Source organism: Bubalus bubalis, chromosome 1 (assembly GCF_019923935.1).
Source record: "Bubalus bubalis isolate 160015118507 breed Murrah chromosome 1, NDDB_SH_1, whole genome shotgun sequence".
In the NCBI taxonomy this organism is placed as follows: domain Eukaryota; kingdom Metazoa; phylum Chordata; class Mammalia; order Artiodactyla; family Bovidae; genus Bubalus; species Bubalus bubalis.
In genome coordinates, this window is record NC_059157.1 from 131,375,069 (window position 1) to 131,397,770 (window position 22,702).

Sequence of the window (22,702 nt, forward strand, 5' to 3'; positions counted from 1 at the left end):
TGGCATCACCGACTTGATGGACATGAGTCTGAGCAAGCTCCAGGAGTTGGTGATGGACAGGAAGGCCTGGCATGCTGCAGTCCATGGGGTCGCAAAGAGTTGGACATGACTGAACTGAACTGATTCAGTGGAAAATTTCTTTGTGTTGAGGGATGTTCCCATGTAAGTTTGAAGTGTATGTACAATATAAGTATAGACATCTAGTGTGTGTGTGTGTGTGTGTGTGTGTGTTCAGTGGTTTCTGACTCTTTGTGACCCCATGGACTGCAGCCCATCAGGCTTCTCTGTGTATGGAATTTTCCAGGCAACACTGGAGCAGATGGCCATTTCCTCCTCCAGGAGATCTTCCCAACCTAGGGATCGAACCCGTGTCGCTTGCACCTCCTGTATTGGCAGGGGGTTCTTTACCACTGTGCTAGCTGGGAAGGAGAGGCATTTATGGGCCTGAGGCCCAGGAGAAAAGTCACAATTATACACAAACCTTTCTCAACTCTATTGTGGCATTTTTCTTCCTCACAATATTCTTTAAAAATTACATTTTTAAGGCAATGAGAATACTTCATGGTATTTTAAAAGAATTTCCACTAATGAGGAAGTTTGAGGCTAGAGGCATAAAATTTTATTTTTCCTGCTGTTGAATTATTTTGTCTTCTTTTATTGATGGTCTACTCTGCAATCAACTGAAACCTAAATGAGGGTTCATCCCTTGTCTGAGCAAGTAGTTATAAAAAAAGTTAGTTCTTTATGATAACAAAGGCTTTTATTTTCTTTGTCATCATTTTCTAATTGTAATTGCTATTTACCCACTAACTTGAAAAATAGGATTCAGTGTTAGGTTAATGCTAGAAGTTAATATTCCCCAATTTAAACCCTGCATCACAAAATTACAAACAAAAATAAATTGTTATATGCTTATATTAAAAGTTCATGCTGTACAACAATTACAATGAAAATAAATTTACACACTTTTAAAATATTCTGACAAGCAAAAAACAAGTTAGAGACTAACAAAGAGGTAAAGAGCCTCTTGATGAAAGTGAAAGAGGAGAGTGAAAAATTTGGCTTAAAGCTCAACATTCAGAAAACAAAAACCATGTCATCTGGTCCCATCACTTCATGGCAAATAGATGGGGAAACAGTGGAAGCAGTGGCTGACTTTATTTTTGGGGGCTCCAAAATCACTGCAGATGGTGACTGCAGCCATGAAATTAAAAGATGCTTACTCCTTGGAAGAAAAGTTATGACCAACCTAGGCAGCATATTAAAAAGCAGAGACATTACTTTGTCAACAAAGGTCTGTCTAGTCAAGGCTATGGTTTTACCAGTAGTCATGTATGGATATGAGAGTTGGACTACAAAGAAAGCTGAGCACCAAAAAATTGATGCTTTTGAACTGTGGTGTTGGAGAAGACTCTTGAGAGTCCCTTGGACTGCAAAGAGATCCAACCAGTCCATCGTAAAGGAGACCAGTCCTGGGTGTTCATTGGAAGGACTGATGTTGAAGCTGAAACTCCAACACTTGGCCACCTGATGCGAAGAGGTGACTCATTTGAAAAGACTCTGATGCTGGGAAAGATTGAGGGTAGGAGTAGAAGGGGATGACAGAGGATGAGATGGTTGGATGACATCACCAACTCAATGGACATGGGTTTGGGTAGACTCTGGCAGTTGGTGATGGACAGGGAGGCCTGGTGTGCTGTGGTTCATGGGGTCGCAAAGAGTCAGACACGACCAAGCAACTGAACTGAACTTGTATTTTCTATCCAAACCAGAGTCAAGGTCTGTCTGGTCTCCTTTTTTACGTTAGAAAAGTCCTGTTTGCCTCTTAGTAGTTTGCAAACATCTTATGTCTTTCCAAAGTCTCATAGATTTAAGCACAAACACCATCAACAACAATTATACTTTAACTGCATCCTCTCATCCCTAAAACTCTAATGGTTTTTCAACTGATGGAGCTTCAAGAACTGTATCTTCTTCCTCTTGTGATCGCTAATCTTTACCTAGTTTTCTTTCCTGCTCTTTTTGACTACACCTTTTTGCATGATGTCCCAGACTTTCAGAAAAGTATTCTCTAGATATGCAACTACTTCACTTTTTTAAAGCTGAGCATAAAGTCACATACAAATAACAATCCAATGAAGAAACAGCAGATATTTACATTGTAAATTTTCAGTCTTACTCTCTTACTAGCATATTGATAACTAAAAGAATGAAGCTCCTTTCAAAACGGGAAGATAAAGAAAAAACTACTTGAAGTCAGTGAAATAAAAGTATTTGTTTAGAAGCCATCACTTATTAATGTAATAAATATTCACTAAGTTGCTCTTTGTAAGATTTCATATCTTACATATGAACAGAAAGCTGTAGGGTCCCTACCTTATTCTTCCATTCTAGAATAACTCTTGCACCCAGAGCAAACTATCTTTAATTCCTGAAAAGCAACTAAGCTGTCCTTAAATGATGCCACCTGGAGAAGGCAATGGCACCCCACTCCAGTACTCTTGCCTGGAAAATCCCATGGATGGAGGAGCCTAACAGTCCATGGGGTCGCTAAGAGTCGGGCATGACTGAGCGACTTCACTTTCACTTTTCACTTTCATGCATTGGAGAAGGAAATGGCAACCCACTCCTGTGTTCGTGCCTGGAGAATCCCAGGAACGGGGGAGCCTGGTGGGCTGCCGTCTATGGGGTCGCACAGAGTCGCACACGACTGAAGCGACTTAGCAGCAGCAGCAGATGATGATGCCACCTTGTGGCTAGCTTACAAATCTGTAAAAGGCCACATCTCTTCAAGTTCTCCATCTCAGGCAGCAACATTTTTATATTTCCCTTCCCAACTCTTTTCCAACTTTTGCCCTGTTATCTAATATCTTCTTACTACCTTTTCTATTCTGTTAAATTTGTCAGAAAAATAAGTAAGCATACCAGCCCAATCATGGCAAATAAGAGAATATCATTATATATATATATCCAAGTATCAGTACAAAAGAAAAAAAAAAAAAAAAAGCCATGAGATGGATGACATGAACAAACAGTCACAACAGACATTCTCCACAAAGGCCTAATCAGGTACTTTTTTCGTGTCACCCAGTTCTACAAGTGTTCTGTACAGCTCTCACCCACACAAGTCTCTGGTCAATTTGTCTAAAGACAACTATGTAACATAAATATACTAATCATAAACACTGTACACAATAAATATTCATAATGCTAGGACTGTAAGGGAGGGAGGGTATAATTATAGTATCTAGAATTGGCTGAAATAATGATTTCAAATCATTTACTGAATTTCTCAAATTCAATAAAAATGGTAGGAGTCCTCCATATTCAGCAGTCAATGCTGGACTACCTCTGGAAGAATAGTTAAGAAGTGCTGACAATCTCTTGACTAGTCAAGAGGGGGGTTGGGGCCTCGTGGACTCATAAAGATAAGGTCCCTACTGGACCTACCATACATGAATTATCACAGGGAAATTTAGGATGGGCAGCAAGTATTGTATGAAACCACATGATCACTTTCAGAATATGAAAGCAGGAATTGTAAAGGCCATAAAAATCAGTTCCACAATGGACAAAAGGCCCATCCTTGAGAAGATGAAGTTACCAAGAGCTATAGATCCTCCCTTCATCTCTCAGCATGGAGCACATCTGCGTATTTTTTGACCAACTTCCTCCCTGTTCTCGACACTTGCATCCCAGAGAAACTGATAAAAAAAATGGCTGGTCTCAGGTGACATTTCTAATGTAAACCATTTGATTCCTTTTGAGTATACCACTACTGAACTCATAGTTAAGAGCACTGACCAAGGAAACTGGAGACATTTACTTGACACATGGGGCCAGTGACTCTGAGGAACTCTGAGCTGAAAGACCTGCCAGTCTCAAACCAAAGACAGAACACTGACAATATTGTCACCTCTAAAACTAATCTCAGGCTGACACATGGGAAGCTTTTCATTCTAAAAGGAACTATCATAATAGAATAAAGGTTATCAATTCAAGTATTTATAAACTATTTCTAAATTGGATTTACAGTATATGAAACTTGCTAAAAAGTTGGTCTACAGGGCAGGAATCCTTGTTTATTTTATTCAGTGATATGCTTCCTATGTGTTAGGCTATTTTTAATTTTTAATTCTAAGAAAAATTGATATTAGAGGTGGGAAAACATCATAGAAAATCTACTGCTCAGTCTTGTGAAGTTTCATTACAGAAACATGAGCTATTCAATAAATCTTCATGTTTAAAAAACATACGTATCTATATGATTTAAGGAAAAGCAAAAGAAATGCTCAAAGGAGCAGTTCTTAGCTATATATTTATGGCTAAAAAGTGAGTTGTATTTATTGAGAGAAATAAAAAGAAACACCCACAAGCACATACAATCCTTAAAATGTGTCTCACTAATGAATTCTTAAAAGAACACACAGTTAAACTAGTCAAGCTTCTATATCATCTAGCTATGCCAAATCAATTTCACCCTTAACTCATTGACCTGATACTTCAGTCCCTAAAAAAAATCTCAAACTTTAGGATGCATCTGAATCACCTGGAAGGCTTGATAAAACACAGATTATTGAGCATCATTTCAGAGATCTGATTCAGTAGGTCTTGAGTGGGAATCAAGAATTTGAATTTATAGTAGGTTCAAGGCAATTCTGATGCTGCTGATCAAGGGACCATACTCTGAAAGCTTCTACCCTGGAATATTCATCTTTAAACACACATTCATTTTCAAAATCTCAGACTCCAGTAAGTTATCCTTAGGCTTATGTATTTGATTATATGAATAGCAGGTCACATGTGAGAGAGGCTAAAGTCAGCTTATTCATATATGCTTTAGGTAAAACTCATCTAAAAGTATTTTTTGCTTAAATAAATTCTTCAAAGAAATTCATTTCTATCTTTTTCTAAAGCATATTTAAATTGAGATAAATTCCTTCTAACAAATGGTACATTATCTTGAGTTTTGAGATCTTTCAAATGCTTACTCTGTGTCTTTTTGAAGTCATGTAATCTTAATGCAGCTAAATATTTTCACCTTAAAGACTCAGAGGAAATTTTATAATAGAACATCAACTACTCTAAAAAACTGTAGAACAAATTGACCATGGCTTCTATATGGCAAACTTCATGTAATGTGTCAGTTCCTTCAAAGCATAATAACTGGGTAATGTTAGAAGAAGATTTCTATCTTTAAATCAAACTAAAATGAAGCAGTATTATGTTATAGATACTCAGAATTAACATAGTCATTTACAGGGGTTATAATCATAAATTCAATAAAATCATTTTAAACAATAAAAATATTTAAATCTTTTGTTAATATTGAAGACTCACTGTCTTTTGAAGACTTACTTTCTTCTGAAGTATTTAACAAATTTGTATAGAGGGACACCAAGCAGAATCACAGAATTACCTCTGTCTCAGTACTCTTGCCTGGAAAAATCCCATGGACGGAGAAGCCTGGTGGGCTGCAGTCCATGGGGTCGCTAGGAGTCGGACACGACTGAGTGACTTCACTTTCACTTTTCACTTTCATGCATTGGAGAAGGAAATGGCAACCCACTCCAGTGTTCTTTCCTGGAGAATCCCAGGGACGGGGAAGCCTGGTGGGCTGCCGTCTGTGGGGTCGCACCGAGTCGGACACGACTGAAGTGACTTAGCAGCAACAGCAGCAGCAGCAGCTCATTGCAGGACCTCTCCTGAGGGGAGTTTTGACTTTGGGATCTTATAGGAAATACACAGATGAAAGTTATAATGCTATTTTTTTGTTCCCAAGAGTCAGAAATCCCCAAACCCTTTGTAATTTTGTAGATATCATTCCTATGAGATAATAATTCTCATACTATGATGAATACTCAGGTCCATTTCCAGAATATATGACCATATATTTCTCTAATCTTCTAAACTATCAGGTACCCCTAAACTCCTCATGAATGACTCCAGTAATTCCCAAGACAATATTCACCTCAATAATTGCCTTTTATCTATGTATAAAAGATCAACTGTACCAGCTATTTATAAGTTCCAAACTACACATTCACCATTCAAAGCTTTATCAAATTCTTAAGTTAGCAGAAAGAAAAAGAAACCAAAGATTAACTCAATTATTAGAATTATCTTCATGATTAAATTGGCCTGTGAGTTATTAGATTATTTGCTTATGATAGTTGGTTCAAAAAGCATCCACTGATATGGCTTACTGTATATACATTACAAGTTTGAAACTGAATTAGAACACTAGCTAGGTATGTCAGCTAGAAAAATTATTTAAAATAATTTGAATTATTTAAAATATCTTTGAGTAATCCTGAAAAGAAGTCAAGTTTAAATGCACAATCTATATAATCCAGTGATTCTCAACCTTGACCTCATGTCAAAATTATCTGTGAAGGTTTTAAACATACTGATACCTGTGCTCCACCTCCAGAAACTTTAATTAGTTTATGGGTGATCTATATGTGATTCTGATATCCAACCAGAACTACTAACTTACCAGAGGATATTTAATTGTCAATCAAAAACTTCCATTGTCCTTAAATGTCAAAATGAATAATTGTTTCCTAATAATTTATATATTGAATGAAATTGGCTTATGATAGAATGACTATAAAATTAATTCTCCAAGCCACAACACTTTTGAAAGTGAAAGGAGTTACTATTTGCAATTGACCTAGGACAACAAGGGTAAATCAGGACTGTCCTGGGCAAAACAGAGTGCCCTATGGTCACTCTACTCATAGAAGAGTTACTGGATATTTTTAATTATATAATTTATGTTTAACATATTTTATATACTATACAGTTACATATGCCAAAAGATTGAGGTTTTTAATGACAGAAGACAGTTTAAATAATACTTGAAAAGTTAACATTTAGAGTCTCAATCCACTGGATAAATGCCTATTTACTTAGGATCATGTGTAAAGAGAAGATTTTTGGACTAAATTAAGATTTGCTGGGAGAGCAAACTAAAATAGTAGAGATAATATTTTAAATATCATTAATTTTCTGTGCCAACCCCATTTCAGTGGATAATCACATGCAATAATGCTGACTCTCAAAATGGTAGATTAAAATAATTCATTTCTGTTTTTAATTAAAACTGAGAAAGTAGGAACTAATAATATAATATGTGTCAGAGCCACATGTGTGCAGTATCAAAGATAAGAAGGGGATTGCAGCAAGGGTTTGCTTCTTGAGTTCCTTGACAGTTTACAAGGAAAGCAGAAAGCATGGAAGCTGGTGGCTGCCATAGAGATACATGATGACATGCAAAGCAGCTCTTTTGTTGGCTGAGTTGCTGGAAGCCGTTGCATTGGTCCTCTAATTGCTCAAGGTCACCAACAACCTTGTCCATGTACATACATCCAGTGTGACAGCCTCTATATCCCCCAAGGGATCTATGGATGCATCAACTTTGGGAGGCTTTTATTGGTAATCTCTAGTATCAGATCTTAATGCCAGCTGGGCTTGAAGATGATAGAAAAATCATCCTATTCTGCACAGACTTAAATGAAAGGGTGATGGGTCTTTGGTGGCCAGGCAGGGAGTGGGGGTGGAGACACAATATACTCCTCTATAAATAAACCCCACCAGATCTCTAAATAAGATTGACTCACTGTTTCCTCCATGCCCTTCCTGAATTTCTGAAGTCCTCAGAGTACAATGAATAACTGCTTGCTTCCCTATTTAACAAAATGTGTTACCAGAATGCCCCTCTGCACAGATTATAGAGATCTCTGCTGCTGCTGCTGCAGCTGCTAAGTCGTTTCAGTCATGTCTGACTCGGTGCGACCCTACAGACGGTAGGTAGCCCGCCAGGCTTCCCCGTCCCTGGGATTCTCCAGGCAAGAACACTGGAGTGGGTTGCCATTTCCTTCTCCAATGCATGAAAGTGCAAAATGAAAGTGAAGTCGCTCAGTCGTGTCCGACTCTAGCGACCCCATGGACTGCAGCCTACCAGGCTCCTCCGTCCATGGGATTTTCTAGGCAAAAGTACTGAAATGGGGTGCCATTGCCTTCTCCGATGGAGATCTCTAACTCAGTACAAATCTCAGTTTATAGGAGCTTTACCACTTGCACCAGAATTCCTTCTATTTATCAGTAGCACTGTGCTGTGATTACAGTTATAAAATTGAGTTCCATGGTAGACTTTGTCAGAAATTGAAACAACAGATTTTAAGAGTATTTCAGGGGACAGAATATCCTAAAAAAAAAAAAAACAAGCTCACACAGATTTTTTTTTCTTTTTTTTTTTGGTATCCCAGGACCATGTAGCCCTTAAAAAGGCTCTCCCAAAAGTTAGCCTTCATATCACCAAGTGCTTGAAATATTTATTAGCAATAACCCAGAACTATGGTTTCCGATAAATAATTTTGGATAATGTTGAATTAACAAAGTTAAATGGATTTTATCACAGCAGCCTCTTCAGGGTATAAAATGCACTGAATTTCAATAAAAGCAATAGATGATACGTGTTTTCATGAAATCTGATATCATGAAGTTCTTTTTGTGTTAGGGAAGCCCATGAATTAGCTCTGCAGAATATACTGTAGGATATGCTGCATCATGATCAATAATTTTTCTAATCAAACATCTTTCCTAAACCTCCCCAGTACAACTTAAACAAATACCTTTGTCCCAAACTGTGTGAAAACAGAATATTAAACACCAACCAAAAAGTCTATAGCTAGTACCCTTTAAGAATGAAAGGGAAATATAGATATTAACAGACAAATAAAAACTGAGTCATCTGACTTGCCTGGTGGTACAGTGTCTCCTGCCAATGCAGGGGACACAGGTTTGATCCCTGGTCTGGGAAGATTCCACATGCAGTGGGCAGCTAAAAGCCCATGCACCACACCTACTGGACTCACAAGTGCTAGGACCCAAGAGTCGCAACTACTGAAGCCATTATGCCTAGAGCCTGTGCTTGGCAATGAGAGAAGCCACCACGATGAGAAGCCCTGCACTATATCGAAAAGTAGCTGCTCAGCTTTCTTTATGGTGCAACTCTCATATCCATGCATGACTACTGGAAAAACCATAACTTTGACTAGATGGACCTTTGTTGGCAAAATAATGCCTCTGCTTTTTAATCATAGGTAGCTGACAGCTATCATATGTGGCTGATTCTTGAACAACACAGGCTTGAACTGTGTGGATCCACATACACGTGGATTTTTGTAAACAGTAAACTCTACAGTACTACACAATCCAAGGTTGACTGAATCCATGAATGTAGTACCATGAATACAGAAGAATCATGGCTACTGAGGAACCACATATAGTCAGTTATACATATAAGTTATACTCAGGTTTTCAACTGCAGAGAGAGGGTCAGTACCTCACCTCCTATCTTGTTCGAAGATCAACTGTATATTTTACTTTTTACTTAATTAGTATTTTTAATAATGAATAAAAAATGAAATATACATTTTTCAAATATACATGGAATAAAAAAGCAAAAGAAATGAGACAGTATTCAAAAAGATTTAAAAAATAATTATTCACAAAATAGTTATAGACAGAAAATTCAAATGAATCTACAGATAAATTATTAGAATCAGAACAAATAAGATTGCCAGATATAAAGTAAATATATGGAAATTGATTTATATATGTTGGCTACAAGTAGTATGTAAAAAACCTTAAAAGGTACTATTTGCAATAATACAAAAATACAAAATAATCAGTAATCAATTTAACAAAGATTTAAGACTTGTAAACAAAATCTAAACTTTATTGGGAGAATTTTTTTTAACTCTAAATGAATTGATTGACATACTATGTTCAAAATTGGAATATTCAGTATCATTAAAATGACAATTTATCCATCAGATCAGATCAGTCGCTCAGTCACGTCCGACTCTTTGCAACCCCATGAATCGCAGCACACCAGGCCTCCCTGTCCATCACCAACTCCCGGAGTTCACCCAAACTTATGTCCATCGAGTCGGTGATGCCATCCAGCCATCTCATCCTCTGTTGTCCCCTTCTCCTCCTGCCCCTAATCCCTCCCAGCATCAGAGTCTTTTCCAATGAGTCAACTCTTCACATGAGGTGGCCAAAGTACTGGAGTTGCAGCTTTAGCATCATTCCTTCCAAAGAACACCCAGGGCTGATCTCCTTCAGAATGGACTGGTTGGATCTCCTTGCAGTCCAAGGGACTCTCAAGAGTCTTCTCCAACACCACAGTTCAAAACCATCAATTTTTCGGCGCTCAGCTTTCTTCACAGTCCAACTCTCACATCCATACATGACCACAGGAAAAACCATAGCCTTGACTAGACAAACATTTGTTGGCAAAGTAATGTCTCTGCTTTTCAATATGCTGTCTAGGTTGGTCATAACCTTCCTTCCAAGGAGTAAGTGTCTTTTAATTTCATGGCTGCAGTCACCATCTGCAGTGATTTTGGAGCCCAGAAAAATAAAGTCTGACACTGTTTCCACTGTTTCCCCATCTATTTCCCATGAAGTGGTGGGACCGGATGCCATGATCTTCGTTTTCTGAATGTTGAGCTTTAAGTCAACTTTTTCACTCTCCACTTTCACTTTCATCAAGAGGCTTTTGAGTTCCTCTTCACTTTCTGCCATAAGGGTGGTGTCATCGGCATATCTGAGGTTATTGATATTTCTCCCGGCAATCTTGATTCCAGCTTGTGTTTCTTCCAGTCCTCCAGCGTTTCTCATGATGTACTCTGCATATAAGTTAAATAAACAGGGTGACAATATACAGCCTTGACGTACTCCTTTTCCTATTTGGAGCTCGTCTGTTGTTCCATGTCCAGTTCTAACTGTTGCTTCCTGACCTGCATACAAATTTCTCAAGAGGAAGATCAGGTGGTCTGGTATCCCCATCCCTTTCAGAATTTTCCACAGTTGATTGTGATCCACACAGTCAAAGGTTTTGGCATAGTCAATAAAGCAGAAATAGATGTTTTTCTGGAACTCTCTTGCTTTTTCTATGATCCAGCAGATGCTGGCAATTTGATCTCTGGTTCCTCTGCCTTTTCTAAAACCAGCTTGAACATCAGGAAGTTCACAGTTCACATATTGCTGAAGCCTGGCTTGGAGAATTTTGAGCATTACTTTACTAGCATGTGAGATGAGTGCAATTGTGTGGTAGTTTGAGCATTCTTTGGCATTGCCTTTCTTTGGGATTCAGTAAAATTCCATTCAAAATCCTAACAGCTTTTGTGTGGAAACTGGCAAGTTGATTTTAAAATCACATGAAAAAAATAAAAGTGGTCAAAATAACCAAGAAATTCTTGATGTGGGAGACCTTATTCTACCAGATGGCATACATAGCTTATTACAAAGTTGTACGAATTAGGACAGTGTAGAATTGATATAAGCATAGATATATACACCAAAGTAATAGAGCGGAAAAATAGATCCATATTTACATGGCTACTTGAATAATGTCAAATAGAACACTTAGAGCAGTGGGAAAAATGATCAACTCTTCAAAAAAATATGCAGGGTCAACTATTTATATAGGAAAGAACAAAATTTGGCCACTTCACATAGAAAATAAAAATTCAGTTTTGGGTGATTTCAAGATCTAAACATGAAAAGTAAACAATGAAACTAAGATTAGGAATATATTCCTGACCTTTGAGTAGAAAAAGATTTCTTAAACAGATTACAAAAAGCACTAACAATACAAAGAAATTTCAAAAATTTGATTACATTAAAATTGTTTCCTACTCATCAAAACTCAGATCATGGCATCCAGTCCCAACATTTCATGGCAATTAGATGGGGAAAAAGTGGAAACAGTGCCAGATTTTATTTTCTTGGCCTCTAAAATCACTGTGGATAGTGGCTGCAGTCATGAAATTTAAAAACCTTGCTCCTTGGAAGAAATCCTATGACAAACCTAGACAGTATATTAAAAAGGAGAAACATCTAAATTAAAAGGAGAGGAAAATAAAGAATCTTTTTAAACAACTTAAAAAAAGAGAGAGAGACATCACTTTACCAAGAAAGATCTGTACAGTCAAAGCTATGGTTTTCCAGTAGTCAAGTATGGATGTGTGAGTTGGACCATAAAAAAGGCTGAGCACTGAAGAACTGATGTTTTCAAACTGTAGTGCTGGTGAAGACTCTTGAGAGTTCCTTGGACACCAAGATTAAACCAGCCCATCCTAAAGGAAATCAGTCCTGAATATTTATTGGAAGGACTGATGCTGAAGCTCCAATACTTTGGCCACCTGTTGTGAAGAGCTGACTCATTGGAAAAGACCCTGATGCTGGGAACAATTGAAAGTGGGAGGAGAAGGGGATGATAGAGGATTAGATGGTTGGATGGCATCAATGGATGCCATCATGCCACTCAATGGACATGAGTTTGAGCAAGCTACAGGAGATGGTGAAGGACAGGGAAGCCTGGTGTGCTGCAGTCCGTGGAGTTGCAAAGAGTCAGACACGGCTTAGTGACTGAACAACAACTAATCAAAACACAGACAAGAGTAAAATGTCAAATTTCTGTGGAAAGATATTTGTGAAACATAAAAAGAAAAATGAAAAAATAAAGAAATTTGACCAAGTTCTTCACAAAAATGAAAATGACCAATAATTTTTTTTAAATACATTGCCTTATTTACTTATTATTTATCATAGATGTTAGAATGATCATGGCTAATACTAATTTAAGCATGTACAGAATACCATTTAGATCCAATATTGGTATATTAAATCAAAGTATCACAGAACCTGATTTTAAGTAATCAGATTATAAAGAAATTTAATTCAAAATCAGTGGCCCATAAACTTCAGAAAATCGACTTAAGGGTAATGGTTAATTTTATGCATCAATTTTATTGGGCACACAGAAACCAAATTAAGTATTATTTCTGGGTATGACTGTGAAGATGTTTTCAGATGATATTAGCATTTGTATTGCCCTTCCCAGTGTGGATGAGCATTATCCAATCCCTTTTGGGTTTGAATGAAGTGGTGGCGAAAGGAGGAATTTGCCCCTTTTTTCCTGTCTCAACACTTCAGCTGGGACTCCTCATCTCATCTTTTCTGGCCTTAAGACTGGATTTACACCATTAACTCCTCTAGTTTTCAGGCCTTCAGGTTAAACTGAATTATGCCACCTTTCCCAGGTCCCAGTTCATAGATGGCAGATCATGGGACTTCTTAGGCTTCATAATCACATGAACCAATTCTTCACAATAAATAAATGTATATTTATAGATGCATTATAAAATAAAAAATATAAATATAAATATTATATATGCCTTACTGGTTCTGTTTCTCTCGAGAACTCTCACCAGTGCGTTAACCTTGACAGTAATCAAAGAAATGAAAATTAAAATCATAAGATCTACACATTCATAGAAACATCTAAAATGTAAGACTATCAATCCCAAAGGTCAAGAATTTAGAGCAATGAAAATTCTCATCTACTACCTATGATTATGTAAATTAGCAAAAATCACTGCAATGGACTGAACATTTCTGTCCCCCCCAAATTCATATGTTGAATCCTAACCCCTAATGTGATGGTGAGGTCTTTAGAAGGTGGGCCTTTGTGAGGTAATTAGGCAAGAGCCTACATGGGATTAGTGCCTTTATAAAAGGGACTCTAAAGAGCTCCCTTGCTCTCTGCCTGCCACATACAAGTATAGCAAGAAGTTGGCAGTCTGTAACCCTGTAACCCAGAAAAGAAACCTCCCCAGAGCCTAACTAATGCTGGTAACCTAATCTCAGACTTTCAGTCTCCAGAACTATAAGAAATAAATTTCTATTGTTTATAAGTCCATGATACTTTGTTATATTCAATAGCAGCCCAAACTGACTAAAATAACCAATTTGGAAAACTGGTAGACATTCTACTAAATTTATATGTATACGATGATCCAGCAACCTCACACTTAGGTATATGCTCAGTATAAAACTCTTAATAGTAGGCTTCTTAGTAGTTTTAATACTTTTGAGTCTCTTAGTAGTAGGCTTCCCTGGTGGCTCAGATGGTAAAGAATCTGCCTGCAATGCAGGAGACCAGGGCTTGATCCCTGGGTTGGGAAGATCCCCTAGAGAAGGAAATGGCAACCCAGTCCAGTATTCTTGCCTGGAGAATTCCATGGACAGAGGAACCTGGCAGGCTACAATCCATGGGGTCACAATGAGTCGGCCACAACTGAGTGTCACTCACTCAGTATAAAACTGTGCACATGTGCCCCAAATATATGCCCAAAAATGTTCACAGAAGCACTATACTTAAAAACCCCAAACTAAAACCAACCATAATGTGGACTAAGAGTAGAATCAAGGCATAAATTGTTGTGATATACAAGAGTATGCTGCTGCTACTGCTGCTAAGTCGCTTTAGTTGTGTCCGACTCTGTGAGACCCCATAGACGGTAGCCCACCAGGCTCCGCTGTCCCTGGGATTCTCCAAGCAAGAACACTGGAGTGGGTTGCCATTTCCTTCTCTGATACAAGAGAATACTAACTATTAAAATGAAAGAACTACAAGTAATGACATGAACAATCTCTTAATATTGAGTGAAGGAAGTTAGATACAAAATACATAGTATATGAGTTCACTTACATAAAGTTCAAAAACAGGCAAGACTAAGAAAGTTTAGTCTTGTTTCAAAAAGTGAAGAGTATAAAGAGGTCATGAGGAAAGCTTCTGGGGCGCTGGCAATATTCTATCTCTATGCCATATAGTGATTACATGGGCATGGGCACCTAGTGATAATTCACTGAGCTCTAAATTCTTGATTTGTGCTTTTTTTCCTGCATGTTTTCACTAAATTTTTTAGTGTCCTTAAATTTTTAATGTCCTTAAATCATTTTTTAAAATGTATACTTTAAAAATGAACAATGAATTATTATTACTAATTCCTAAAATCTCAGTTTAATCTGTTTGTGGCTCATGAGGGAAGCAATAAGTTAAAGAAAAAGAAAATATATATGAGCAATTGAAACAACTGCTGCCATGATTTCAGTAACTAACCAAAAACTTTCAGTTGAGACTAGTTGTGATTATCCAATTGTGCTGCTGAGGAATAACTAAACAAAAACTACTATTAGCAGGACTAGGCAGCTCTTAAGTATTTTGAGAGAGATGCAGTAATTTATCAGACAAAAATCTCAGTGTGGAATTGAGATAAGAATAGATCACTTGGAGTCCTTTCTTAACATGATAAAATGTTGAATTTGGAAGCAACCTGAGAGATTACTTACCAAGTCTGAGAGATGGAAAACCTGACGCCAGAAGAGGCTGAATATCTAGTCAAGATTAAGGTCATCCATGTGGACGCAAAGCTGGGAGAATAACTCACAACTATTTCTAGGGCAGAGCGTTTTCCATTTCTCCAGGCCACTTCCCCACCCTACCTGCTTTCTGTTGTTATCGTTGGGGAATACTTTTTTTCCCTTTTTTAAAACCTCAGAATATTGGAAGTAGGAAATTGTGCAACTTTTGTCTTCACCTGCTTTTAAGAACAGATTCTAAGTTTTTGCTTTTTTTTTTTTCTGTGACTGCCAGTGTACCTCATTCTCACAGCAGTTCTGCCAGAATTGATAACTTTGGGAATGTAGTAAGTGTTTTTACCTAGATATTAACTCCACTGTTTACTGCAAATTTGGTTTTCAGAAGATAGTTTAATGTAATTCCAAAGTACGTAAAGACATACTTAGAGAAAAGTACCAGCTACCCAATAAGTATATATCTACCTTTTATATCCAGGCCCTGTAAGTTTCCAAATAACCCAAAGGAAACAGTGGTAACAGTGAATGTCCTTTGTGGAGGAAATCTGCTCTAATTGTTCCACGTTAGTTCTCTATACATTTTTATTTCCATTGTGTCTATTATCTGGTAACCATGGAAACATACATGACAGACACTGCAGGAAAAACAAATCTAAAATACACACATTGAAACACATCGGTACAAATGATGCCCTTTTCAATAACCATTACACTTGGATTCTTTTCTCTTCAATGGATTTTAAGTCATCAATTGTATGTAAATTATGCCTAATAAAAAGGGTTTTTCTTACAGTAAGGTATCACATAGTGGAGTTAATATTGACATCATATATCACAAATGCCTCTAAGTTTAACTAAACTACCCAATGTATTTCTCTGGAAGTGTCTTTATCATTAATCATTTATGTAAAACAAACTAAATATTTATTGTACAAAATATCTCTGGAAGGATTCACAAAAACCTGATAATTGTGGATACCTCTGAGAGGGGAATTTTGAGAGAAAAACAGGGAGAACTTATTTTTACAGTCCTTTTTAATGTTTAAGTATTTATTTTGAATTTTAAAAATGAAAGCCACAAGTTTACAAGTTCATTTTAAATTAAAAAAATAAAATATCATTATATTTCTCCCTATCTCTCCCTTCCATCACAAACACCTCCCCAAACATCCACATACACAGGAGCCTATGATTTCCTAACAAATATATTCTGGCACTAAAACTAATTTTCAAAAAGGCAGCAAGGACAATCAGGTACTCATCTATTCCCACCTTCGCTCCAAAAGCATCCTTCATAGTATCCACTTTTAGATACTCAAAGCATAAAACTTGGGAATTACATCTCTTTTCCTGGGTACTAAGGGCCCCTAAGTGTATGCCTGCATGTGTCTAGCCTCCTGGTCTCCAGGTGGCACACTAAACCTTTTCCCCATCAAAAGGGAGCTGCTATCATATTCTCTTAAGAACACCAAAGTGACTCTGGCAGCTACAATGCTAGAGAGGAAAATTTTCAATTATGACTCCCTGTATTATAACTGGAGAAGGCAATGGTAACCCACTCCAGTACTCTTGCTTGGAAAAATCCTATGGATGGGGGAGCCTGGTAGGCTGCAGTCCATGGGGTTGCTAAGAGTTGGGCACGACTGAGCGACTTCACTTTTACTTTTCACTTTCATGCATTGGAGAAGGAAATGGCAACCCACTCCAGTGTCTTGCCTGGAGAATCCCAGGGACGGTGGAGCCTGCTGGGCTGCCATCTATGGGATCGCACAGAGTCAGCCCCTCACATCTCACCCTGGAGGTTGGTCGAGTTAGTCACTTGGTGGACCAGAGCAATCGGACCAAATTTCTCAGTTCAGTGAAGCTGATTTAAGCCAAAGTCCCAGGTGGGGAACATCGGATCTCAACCTCCTTTTTGCTACACCCAGCTCAGTGGGAAACATCAACATTAGAAAGTGTTACTGCTTAGAATACTGAAATCTATCATCAATAAAACTGATAAGATTTACTCTCCATCTGATTTCTATTGTATTACTTTTTAATTGGTTTTAAGTAGGGATAGAGAAGAGAGGTTCTTTGAGGGAGTGAGGGTCTTTTAATCAAGGAAACAGGATGTATCCTTATAACCCAAATAATTCAAACTCATCCTCCCTCCACTACTGAATTTCTAATTCTGGCATCCCTTATTATCCAAAACCTAGCCACTGCTGAAAGGATCTTTAGTAACAAAATCAGATTGTAGTAGATCATATTTCATTGTCTTAAATGAAAAAAAAGAATAATGCATTCCCAACCCAACCAAAAATACACACACACAGACACGTGCACAGGGCATTACCCTTTGACTCACTGCCAATCCCCCTCACTCGCTCTACCCCACCACTCTGAACAAGCCAGGGTTACTCCCACCTTAGAGTCACTGCACCAGCTGTTCACTCTGCCTGGCAAAGTCTTCCCTCAATATCCACATGATTCCTGTCCTTTTTAAGATTTCCCTACAATATCATTTTCTCAATAAGGTCTACCCTGAAACTATAGCACCCTTCTCCCCTGCTACCTCCCTGATCTCTGTTTTATTTTTCCACAGCATTTTACACCCTCTAGTGTACTTCAGATTGTGTAGTGTATACTGTCTGCTGCCTGTCTCCCCAAACTGAAATGTAAAACTTCATGTGGTAAGGATGTGGGGGAATGTTGTCATTGTTCACTGATGTATCAAGAGCCTTGAACAGTTCCTGGCACATTACACAAAGAAAGAAAGAAAGTGAAGTCGCTCAGTCGTGTCCAACTCTTGTGACTCCATGAACTGTAGCCTGCCAGGCTTCTCTGTTCATGGGATTTCCCAGGCAAGAATACTGGAGTGGGTTGCCATTTTCTTTTCCAGGGGATCTTCCCAATCCAGGGATTGAACCTGGGTCTCCCACACTGCAGGTAGACTCTTTACTGTCTGAGCCACTATGGAAGCCACATTATATAAACTCAATAAATATTTGTTGTTGAACTAAACACAGTCTCCAGGCCATCTACTGCCACATCAGTGGTTGTTCCTTGACCTTTTAAAGTATCTCTGGATCATATTACTCATTGAGAATCTGATAAAAAGCTATGAACTCTCCCCCCAGGAAAACATATTCAGAGGAATGTTCATGTGTAGACAATTTAAACAAAATGTATATATGCATACACATTTAAACATATTCTTTTATAGTTTCAGTGGGTCTCTGGACTACCAGAGGGCCATGCATGGAGACCTAAACCCACAGGTTGTATAGAGTACGGAGGTGTCATCAGTAGGCCATGCAAGACACCATGAATGAAGTAAGAGTTTCTACAATGCACAGGGAGAGCACCAGATGTCTGTTTTTATGTCAAGTGCTGGAAGAGAGTATTCCAGGAAGAGAGCTTTGTGGAAGGAGAAGCCAGAATAAGACTGTCCTGGGGCCAGAGCAGTAAGTAGGTGTGAAGACAGCCCTGGTGCTTCCTCTTCCCTTCCTCCATGCTACTCTCTGGCTGACCATTCACCCCCACCCCACACCCACACCAAACCCTATCCTGGGTTGCATTAAGTTAGATCAGGAAGCAAAAACTGGCCTCCCGTAGGGTGAGGAAGGGCCACGGCAGCTTTGGGGTCAACACAGGTGGATGTGAAGGACACTATCCAGTAGAGGCAGTTGGAAGAGGAAGAAAATTCTAGTGGCCTCTCATCTGGGCCAATCATTCTCATTTATATTCATTCATTTATGTGTGAGTGTGACTGTCTCAGAGACTCCCTGAACAAACAGAAAGAAGAAAATGTTTAGGGCTTTTTATGTCTCTTCAGGGAAAAAAGAAACACTCTACAAATATGTAATCAAAATCAATCAGAATTACAAAAGTACTAAGAAATGGAAAATGTTTGTTAGAACACAAAAGATGTTTTAGAGAAAATGAATGGTCTCAATGATATTTAAGAATAGTAGACTGCTAATTGAAAATTATCATACTGAACAGACTGATGATGTCTGGAAAACCTGGCCTCCGTTGTTCCATTTGCTCCCCTGCAACAGAGAGAACTCAGGTAAATAGGAGGAGGAGCCGAGATGAGTGGAGGTGGAACTCCAGGAACTAGGAAGCAGACAAAAATTCAACCAAGCTCTCCTTCAAGTGAGCTAAGACTGTAGCTGTGAGAGCAGAGTAATGACACTGAACAGGATAATTTCTGTAAATGTCTGCTTAAAGGGCCAGTGTAAAGAGGAGGGGCCTGGAAAACTCCACCGATGCAGAGAAAGCAGCATCTGTCAAGTGAGGAGGGGGTGCAGCTAGAGGAAATATGCAAAGCAGGGAGGAAATGTCTATTGAAAATGGTTGATTTCATCTGTTAGAACTCCAAAATGACTGCCAATATTGTGGTCAGGGCTGCTGGGTGAGTAGCAACAGTGTGGATTTTCTCAGGACCAGATGTGTAAAAGCTGTGCTGAAAAAAATCCCCACAGACTGAAGAGAAATAGATATTGTGTGTATTGTTGTGCTTATTCTATCAGGAAGTGACAGACACAGAGCCTTCTCTCCCCTGTGAATGACCCTGAACACTGCTCACACTTACAGACAGACCCAGAATAGCATTTGCTAGGAACAGGAATGCACATCCTTGAGGAGCCACAGGCCCTTCACATCCACAATTTCAATGACCTCAAATAGCCTGTTACTTGGTGGTATGTTTGCAAGACAAGGTCACTGAGCTCCCAGTATAACTTCCCCAGATAACCTGAACTGTCCTGACTGCCACCTCCAAAATAAATAGGTCAGAGAACTCCATTAATGCCCTATGTCTACTGCCTCTGCTTCAGAGCTGCAGACTTAGAGCCCTAGTGAAATCCTACAGGGACAAAACTCCATATGGTTTCCAAGACACTATCCTAAGAAGCTTCAACTCCACGGACCAGCTGGGCACTGTTTGCTTCATGTTCCTAGACCCTTTGGAAGTATTCCAGGTCTTCAAGACTAAAGAGGGAGCTATAAATACAAAATGTCTTCAAAAGCAAGTTTTGCATATCCTGGAAAGTTCAGGAGAATTTGGTCACAGCTGACCCCCTTACTGCTTCCTACATTCTCATGGATGTAGAATCCTAGTTTCCTGTGATTTAAACATGACCACTTCCTATATTTGCTTTTATTTCAACATCTCTTCCCATCCCTAATCATTCAGTCTCTGCTTAAAACTCCCTCCACAGAGCTCCTGCATTAATCTTAAATTGAAATCTGACCACCTATCTCTTCTCTCTGCTATTATAGGGAATAAATCTAAGTGTCTTCATAGGAGAGTATAAGATATTTAACAGAGCTATCAGACACATAACCAGTTAACACAAAATAAGACAAACACACTTAATTAAATATCAGACTAAACAAAATATAGTTAGCAAAATAACATTAGATTTATAGCTTGCAATTATAAACATATAATTACAAATGGATAACTCACTCTCTTCAAAGTAGGTGCTTTTCAGCTTTTCCCATGGTACGTCTTCACTAGCAGTCTTAGCCTTAAATGAGTTTATCACCACTTTGGGCTGCATTCCCAAACAACCTTGAACCTCAAAAGACCCAAGCCAGTTCCTACAGATTCTTAACACCCCAAGATATAGAACAATAAGCTCAACCTGTTCTCTCATTAGTCCATAGCACTGGCTGCACATTAGAATCATTGGGATGCTTTTTTAAAAAAAAAAATCCTGTTGCTTGGGTCCCACCCCAAACCACTTGAAACAGAATTTCTAGGGGTGTGGGAGGAGGAGTAGGTATTGGCTGCTTTTTAACTCTCCACATAATTCTAATGTGCATACAGGGATGAGAATTGTGCACAAACCAGTGGTTCTCAAACATTAAAATGCAGGAGACTCACCTCTGAGACGGAATCTGTAGTTCCCGAAATGCAGAGAATCTGCTTCCTCAGAGTTGGGGCTGGAATCAAGGATCTGCCTTCTTACCAAATGCCGGGTGTTACCGAATAAGGCAGTCCTTTTAAGAGCAAGGCAGTCCTTTTAAAACCATCTTAAAGAAACCCTGCCTTAGGTTTTAGATCAGTGGTTCTTAAAGCATGGCCCCCAAACCAGAATCATTAGCAACAGCATCACCTGGAACCCATTAGAAATGCAAATTCTTGGACCTGCACCCGAGACAGTGAAACAGAAATAGTGAGTCAACCAGTATTTTAACAGCCCTCCAGCTGATAGCAATGATCACTCCAGTTTGCAAAGCTCTGACCCAGGCAATTGCGTTTGTCAAGTAAAGAGGGGAAGGATCCCAATGAAGTAGATATCAGGTCCTATTGGCACACCTGGGGTTTTGCATCATGTCTTAAAGGGAAACATGTCTTTGGAAACAACCTAAACATTTTTGTGTAGTTGTCAAAAAGGCTATTCTAAGTCAAAATCTACAAAAAGTAGCAAATTAGCCACCAAAATAAAACCATAATATTATTAAAGACTGAACAGGATATGCCTAAGAGTAAAACTAAAGGACAACAACAAAACAAATATTACAAACCAAAGAACAAAATTTTAGTGGCAAACCCTCAGGTTGATTTTCTGGAAAACTTCTTTTCCCACTGCTGGGCACAAGCCTTTACAGAGTTACCAGGAAAATCGAGTAACAAGCTCCCCCTCAGAAATTCCAAAGAGCTCATGGTGGAACAGCATTCACGTGGCACCACACTGGTGGTGAGGCATGTTAACACTTCATGTTTGGTACTACCCACTACCTACCAGGGAAGGTAGGATGGAAATGATCAGCCTCATTCACAGATGAAAATATTGGTGCCTATAAAACTTTATAAACCTATACAAATTGACAAGATTACCTATTTAATAGGAGGCAGAGCCAGGATTAGAACCTACAGTTTATACTGCAAATGGATTGCTCTCTTCCTAATCTGTACTGATTCCTACAACCTATTCGGTCTTTGCCTCAGGGCACGTGACTGGGAGGGCACCTGGAGCATCTTGGTGAGAAGGGCCCCTCCACATTAAAGTCTTCTACAGCAGCACAGATTAGGGGCAGGCAACAGGAGAGGGAATGATGATGACCTACTTTCGTAAAATTCATCCTGACATGATTAGAATGAGAGCATTTTAAATTATGTCCACAGTTTTTCTGTGTTACAGAAAATAGAAATATTCTTCATATTTAATGCCAGAAATTTATTTTATTATTTTCTTTTCTTTGTTGCAATTTTACCTCTTCAATTCTGTTTCTGCAGCTTAATATTAGGCTGCTTCCCAGGTGCTCAGATGGTAGAGTGTCTGCCTGCAATGTGGGAGGCCCGGGTTTGATCCCTGGGTCGGGAAGATCCCCTGGAAAAGGAAATGGCAACCCACTCCAGTACTCATGCCTGGAAAATTCCATGGATGGAGGAGCCTGGTAGCTTAATATTAGACTTAATTTCTATTAAAGAAATGTAAGCAAGTTGGTGGGAAGGGAG

At 38.6% G+C, this 22,702-nt stretch overlaps 1 long non-coding RNA gene across 7 annotated transcripts in view; it reads right to left on the reverse strand.

The window, feature by feature from the left end:
* Positions 1-21,502, reverse strand: part of LOC112585561 — a 385,559-nt gene extending 364,057 nt beyond the window's left edge. For 2 of the 7 annotated variants that reach the window (XR_006551645.2, XR_006551644.2), the window contains exon 1: positions 21,125-21,484. This is a non-coding gene — a long non-coding RNA (uncharacterized LOC112585561). Of the gene's footprint in view, positions 1-21,124 lie in introns of all 7 variants that reach the window. The other 5 variants (XR_006551652.2, XR_006551650.2, XR_006551647.2 and 2 more) reach the window with 4 other exon arrangements.
* Positions 21,503-22,702: the final 1,200 nt, after the last annotated feature.